This window comes from Sinocyclocheilus rhinocerous, unplaced genomic scaffold (genome assembly GCF_001515625.1).
Source record: "Sinocyclocheilus rhinocerous isolate Xijiao unplaced genomic scaffold, SAMN03320098_v1.1 scaffold613, whole genome shotgun sequence".
NCBI lineage: Eukaryota > Metazoa > Chordata > Actinopteri > Cypriniformes > Cyprinidae > Sinocyclocheilus > Sinocyclocheilus rhinocerous.
Genome location: NW_015626869.1, coordinates 144,917 through 152,696, shown reverse-complemented (window position 1 = coordinate 152,696; position 7,780 = coordinate 144,917). Strand labels below are relative to the sequence as shown.

General features: G+C 37.6%; 1 pseudogene; it reads right to left on the bottom strand.

The window, feature by feature from the left end:
• The window catches only part of LOC107719114 (NACHT, LRR and PYD domains-containing protein 3-like), an 11,230-nt pseudogene extending 5,801 nt beyond the window's left edge, over nucleotides 1-5,429 (bottom strand).
• Between the last annotated feature and the right edge of the window lie 2,351 nt (nucleotides 5,430-7,780).

The window sequence follows — 7,780 nt, the reverse complement described above, 5'->3', positions numbered from 1 at the left end:
TCATCTACAGGCACACAGTCAGATCATCTACAGACACACACAGTCAGGTCATCTACGGACACACACAGATCATATACAGACACACAATCAGATCATCTACAGACATACACAGTCAGATCATCTACAGACACACACAGTCAGATCATCTACAGACACACACAGTCAGATCATCTACAGACACACACAGTCAGATAATCTACAGAAAAACACAGTCAGATCATCTACAGACACACAGTCAGCTCATCTACAGACACACAATCAGATCATCTACGGACACACACAGATCGTCTAGAGACACACACAGATCATCTACAGACACGCAAAGATCATCTACATACACACAGTCAGATCATCTACAGACACACAGTCAGATCATCTACAGACATACACAGTCAGATCATCTACAGACACACAGTCAGATCATCTACAGACATACACAGTCAGATCATCTACAGACACACAGTCAGATCATCTACAGACATACACAGTCAGATCATCTACAGACACACAGTCAGATCATCTACAGACATACACAGTCAGATCATCTACAGACACACAGTCAGATCATCTACAGACATACACAGTCAGATCATCTACAGACACACAGTCAGATCATCTACAGACATACACAGTCAGATCATCTACAGACACACAGTCAGATCATCTACAGACATACACAGTCAGATCATCTACAGACACACAGTCAGATCATCTACAGACATACACAGTCAGATCATCTACAGACACACAGTCAGATCATCTACAGACATACACAGTCAGATCATCTACAGACACACAGTCAGATCATCTACAGACATACACAGTCAGATCATCTACAGACACACAGTCAGATCATCTACAGACATACACAGTCAGATCATCTACAGACACACAGTCAGATCATCTACAGACATACACAGTCAGATCATCTACAGACACACAGTCAGATCATCTACAGACATACACAGTCAGATCATCTACAGACACACAGTCAGATCATCTACAGACATACACAGTCAGATCATCTACAGACACACAGTCAGATCATCTACAGACATACACAGTCAGATCATCTACAGACACACAGTCAGATCATCTACAGACATACACAGTCAGATCATCTACAGACACACAGTCAGATCATCTACAGACATACACAGTCAGATCATCTACAGACACACAGTCAGATCATCTACAGACATACACAGTCAGATCATCTACAGACACACAGTCAGATCATCTACAGACATACACAGTCAGATCATCTACAGACACACAGTCAGATCATCTACAGACATACACAGTCAGATCATCTACAGACACACAGTCAGATCATCTACAGACATACACAGTCAGATCATCTACAGACACACAGTCAGATCATCTACAGACATACACAGTCAGATCATCTACAGACACACAGTCAGATCATCTACAGACATACACAGTCAGATCATCTACAGACACACAGTCAGATCATCTACAGACATACACAGTCAGATCATCTACAGACACACAGTCAGATCATCTACAGACATACACAGTCAGATCATCTACAGACACACAGTCAGATCATCTACAGACATACACAGTCAGATCATCTACAGACACACAGTCAGATCATCTACAGACATACACAGTCAGATCATCTACAGACACACAGTCAGATCATCTACAGACATACACAGTCAGATCATCTACAGACACACAGTCAGATCATCTACAGACATACACAGTCAGATCATCTACAGACACACAGTCAGATCATCTACAGACATACACAGTCAGATCATCTACAGACACACAGTCAGATCATCTACAGACATACACAGTCAGATCATCTACAGACACACAGTCAGATCATCTACAGACATACACAGTCAGATCATCTACAGACACACAGTCAGATCATCTACAGACATACACAGTCAGATCATCTACAGACACACAGTCAGATCATCTACAGACATACACAGTCAGATCATCTACAGACACACAGTCAGATCATCTACAGACATACACAGTCAGATCATCTACAGACACACACAGACAGATCATCTACAGACACACACAGTCAGATCATCTACAGAATCACACAATCAGATCATCTACGGACACACACAGATCATCTACAGACACACACAGTCAGATAATCTACAGACACAGTCAGATCATCTACAGACACACACAGAGACACACACAGTCAGATCATATGCAGACACACAGTCAGATCATATACAGACACACAGTAAGATCATCTACAGACACACAGTCAGATCATCTACAGACACACACACAGATAATCTACGGACACACAGTAAGATCATCTACTGACACAATCAGATCATCGATTTCTATCTACTATTTCAAAAATTTGGTTATTAATTTTTCCATATTTCAGAGAGTTGTACTCTTATGTAGTTCACTGCAGCACCTACAGTGTATTTATAATGGAAGTTATGCATCTTTACACTTTCATTTATGCACTTATTTCACTTTACTGATTAAAATCACAGACTTTGTATGATTTTGTACTGTGGGCTCCAAAGAAGAGGTTAAAAGGATCTGCACTTTATGATGGTAGGATTCTTTAAAACTTATACATTATATAGATTTGACTTACGTGACTTATTTAATTTAAATGGTTTGAATTGCCATCAGGAATTTTCAGACCTTCCTCGATCAGTGTAATAATTCACAATTTCTGAGCATCCACAATATCAAAGATCAAATTGTACACACCTCAGTATCTCCAGCTGACAGTTTGGACTCTTCAGTCCATCAGAGAGCAGCTTCACTCCTGAATCCTGCAGGTCATTGTTACTCAGATCCAGCTCTCTCAGGACAGAGTTTGAGGATTGTAGAGCTGATGACACAATTTCACAGTGCCGTGCAGTAAGACTATAGCCAGCAAGACTGAAATAGAGAGAAAACATTTTTTTTTTGACCAATAATAATAATAATAATAATAATAATAATAATAAGAAGAAGAAGAAGAAGAAATAGTAGTTGTAAGTATTGTAAGTATTTTTTATGATTGTGTATTAAGTGCTTGTGGAAGAGGTTTGTCGTCAGCTGTAGCTGAGACCATCACAACAAATGCCTCAGTATATTGGGTAGCAGTTTGTTCCACCACAGAGAAACAGAGAGACTGAAAGTTTTTGAAAGTGAACTGGGGTCAATGGCAGCCTCTAGAACACAAGCACCACCAACAATATAGAGAACCTTTAAGGTACTACCTATAATTTACGCAGTTGGCACAGGTTAACAGGTTAAATAACATATTACCCTTTTTGCACTTAGTACAAATTTTATCTATTACTATTTCCACTAAGTGTGAACAATATGTTTTTTGCTGATATTTACAGTTGGTGTAAACAATATCTACCACTATTTACAATCAGTGTAAACAGTGTCTAACTTTTTGTCATCTTTATCTTTTTTAAAATCGATTCCTTGGGTCTTGCTAGTTACATTTTTTGATTGTTTTGTCAAATTTCATAAAAATAGTTAAAATTATATTTAGATCTGACAAAGGTAACCAAGTGACTTGTTGGGTTTCATGTAATCTGCTAAAAATTAAAAGAGGTCTGAGTTTATTTGAAGTGTTCACATAGAGTATAAGCATACATTCTTGTGAACCCCACACCCTCAGTCTCTTACCTGTGAACACACTTACAGAGCTTTTCTGTATTGATCACAGCTGGTATCAGTCTTCTTCTCCCCTCATCTGATGTGTTGTATTTCTTGAGGTCCAGCTCATCCAGCGGCTCCTCTGACATCTGAAGCATGTAGGTGATTGTTGAGCAGTGAGCAGGAGAGAGTTTCTTCTCTGAGTGTTTGTCTGATTTCACAAACTCCTGAATCTCTCTGGACAGAGTCTGATCTTTCACTTCCAGCAGACAGAGGAACAGATTGATGGATCTTTCAGTGGAGAGTCCATGTCCATCTTTGATCTTCTCTTTAATGTACTGTGCGGTTCTCCTGATGCTCTCTGAGCTGTTCTCTGTGTGTGTCAGTAGATCCTGTAAGAGTCTCTGATTGGACTCCAGTGAGACGCCCAGCAGGAAAAACGCAGGAACAGATCCAGCTGTCCGTTCTCACTCTCAAGGGCTTCATCTACTGCAGCTTTAAGCAAATATTTTACTGAAGCTAAATTCTTTAGTCCCTCCATAGTTGTATTCACATGAAAGTAAAACACATGGAAAGCAGCGAGAAACTCCTGAACGCTCAGATGAATGAAGCTGTAGACTTTCCTCTGATGAATCACAGATTCCTGCTTAAAGATCTCAGTGCAAATCCCAGAATACACTGAGGCGTCAGTGAGGTCTATGCCGCTCTCAATCAGGTCCTCCTCATAGAACATCACATTGCCCTTCATCAGCTGTTTGAAAGCCACTTCAGCAAGTTTCACAATCACTTCTCTGTTGGACTGCAGGAGTTTCTCTGGATCTCTCTCTTCATACTTCTGGTTCCTCATGTTGATCTGAATCAGCAGGAAGTGGATGTACATTTCAGTCAGAGTTTGAGGGATTTCTGCACTCAGATCTTCTTCCAGGAGCTTCTGAAGCACAGTGGATGAGATCCAGCAGAAGACGGGGATGTGGCACATGATGTGGAGGCTTCTTGCTCTTCTGATGTGTGAGATGATTCTGCTGGCTTGATGCTGCTCACTGATTCTCTTCCTGAAATATTCCTCCTTCTGAGGCTCAGTGAATCCCTGAATTTCTGTCAGACGGTGGATGTATTTGGAGGGGATCTGATTGGCTGCTGCTGGTCTGGAGGTGATCCAGATGAGAGCAGAGGGAAGCAGCTCTCCTTTCATGAGCTTTGACATCAACACAGCCACTGATGAAGTCTCAGTCACATCACAAACTTTCTGAGCGTCTGAAAACATCAGTGTGATTCTGCTTTCATCCAGACCATCAAAGATGAACACAACTTTACACTCCTCATAAATCTGTGAGTCCAGATCTTGAAGTTCAGGATGAAAGTCCAGCAGAAGTCTGTGAAGACTGTACTGATGATCTCGGATCAAGTTCAGCTCTCGAAATGGAAGCACAAACATGAAATCTACATCCTGATTGGCTTTTCCCTCTGCCCAGTCTAGAATGAACTTCTGTACAGAGACGGTTTTTCCGATTCCAGTGATGTCTTGATCTGCCCTTTCTCCTCAGATCCTGTTTCAGCTGAGGCTTTAAAGATGTCATTGCAGTAGATTGGAGTGTCTTGTGAGTGTTTTGTTCTGGCTGTTTTCTCCATCTGTAAAACCTCATGTTCTTCATTCACTCCTTGATGTAGAGCTGTGTGTAGATCCTGTTCAGGAGTCTTTCATTCTCCTGGAGTTTCAATCCCTTAAATAATTTCTCATACTTGTTCTTCATGCTGGTTTTGTGCTGCTCTTTGACTCTCTGTAGAACATCATACATTGTTTGGTGAGATTCCTGCTGCTGCTCTGCAGTCTGATCTCCTCCTTCCACACTGCTTAAACAATAATACATATAAACATATATATAATCAATAATAAAATTAATAAATAAAATGAATAGAGAGATGAAAATGTGCTAATAATTTAATCTTGTCTGAATGCAAGGTGGAAAAAAGGAATGGAAAATGTAAAAGTTTTTGTAAAGTAGTAAAGTTGAGGACTGCAACAACTAATTGATAAAAATTGATAATGAAAATGATGTGCTTTGACAGAAGCATGTGCTTTTTAATGCATTGGAGACATTCCCCCAATTCACAACTTACATTTTATGATTATATCTTTAAATTTTAGACTGTTACATGAGTATTTTTATTTTGCATAAAAATTTGAAAATCAGCGAAAATCAGGCTCAGTGCAATAGAGAGTAAACACAATAATTATGACTTCATTTGGTTAAAGTACTTGTCTTGTTTTAGAATGTAATGCTTAATAATAATAATAATAATAATAATAATAATAATAATGTTACATTTATATAGTGCTTTTATAATTTAATAATTTATATCATAGCCTGCATAGACACATTCAATGTATTTGTTTTGATAGCTTTAAGTTTCACATTTTTATTGGGCAGGATGTGGAATAACCTTTGTCAAAATAAAATACAACAAATACAAAATGGATTTTCTGCTCTTATTTACTCTGCTGAAATAATACCCATTAATTGATTATAAAAAAATATTGCAGCACTAGTTCAATAATCAATTTGTAATAAAGTAAAAGTACTGGTTTATTTATACCCTAAACAGTACTGTTGCAGTGAAAAATGTACGCAAGTACTATAACAAGAGTAGTTATACTTTCCACCTCTGTCTACATAAGCCTACTACAGATTAATGATATACTGTAGGCATCTGAAAGACAGAAAAGGCATATAATAACAAACACATTTCAGTTACTGTCTATATGACATTGAAATAATGAGTGAAAGTTGTTTATTATGTATTGCCACACATTGTTAGAAAATGTAATCTTTCTGTGTATATTACGTGATGCATATTTACACATTAAATAATGTCTTAACAGTTAAATAATTAACTTGATCTAGAATGATTATACTCACATAGGATCAATAGTATCTGCTTCACCACTGAGATCATCAGGCAATTTCATGGATCTGTTACTCTTCATAGACACACAGCTGGGATCTGGAGATCTTCGGGACTGAGAACATCCCTCCTCTGTCTTCTCACTGAGACTCATTTTAGAAGGAGTGTCGATTCTTGTTCTATCCAGCTATTAGGCCTGACAATACACATAGTTTATAAATGAGGAAAATTCACTTCATACATACAAAAGCACTAGACACAGCATACAGAAAAACCACTAGGCATCATAGATCTATATACATATCACATATTACAGCATCACAAACAGCTGTTTTGTAAGTTTAGTTTTAAAGATATTTTAAAATCTTTTTGACAATTACAAACTAAATCAATTTTTTAATCAGAATGCGAACTCTTCCACAAGCGAACTGACTCTTCCGGTCAGATCATGTGAGTTTCTCTAAAAAAGCAGTGGCTAGAAAAATTGGTTTACTGCACAACATCAAAACTATAAATAGTCTTTCAGCAGGAACACACAAACATTTTTTTTTTCTGCCGTTTCATTCACATTTGGTCTAAACTCTCAGAAAAATGTCTTTAAAAATCATAAAAAATACAGAAATACATTGCCGGTCATATATATGTATGTAAATAATGCAGGTTAATTTTATATAAATATAAATTACTTTAGGTCAAAATGTATTTATAGTTAAAATCATCTGCCTGGTAATCATTAGACTTGTGTACATATAAAATGTACATATAATGGAAAAATTAGGATGCTGAATTATACATTTTTTCCTTCAAAAAACAAAAACAAAGTAGCCTAACGCCAAATTGCATTAACTGAAGAGTCTAGATATGATATCAGGACAGGTCTCACATCTGTAAATACAGAACAGAATGTACAGAAACCTATTTGTAGTTGTTGTAAATTTGCAAATTGTACAACTGGTAACATGTCACATAGCTTTAAACATGTACTTACCATGAGAAAATATCCTCTGGTTAATGTTGCTTTTTCAGCCTCTTTCTTTGCCGATGTAAAACTACAGTATGTTTTTGCTTTCAGTTTTAGCTGAGTCTACGTGTTTCAGCATGTTTTACCTGCTTTACTCTGAATTCAAGGAGGAGTTTCATGAAGCAAAATAAAACACAGAACAGAGTCCAATAAAAACTAATGTTTTGAAAAAGAAGAATACATCTTTAATTTTCCTAGTCTGTTTTTAACCCTGATCACAGC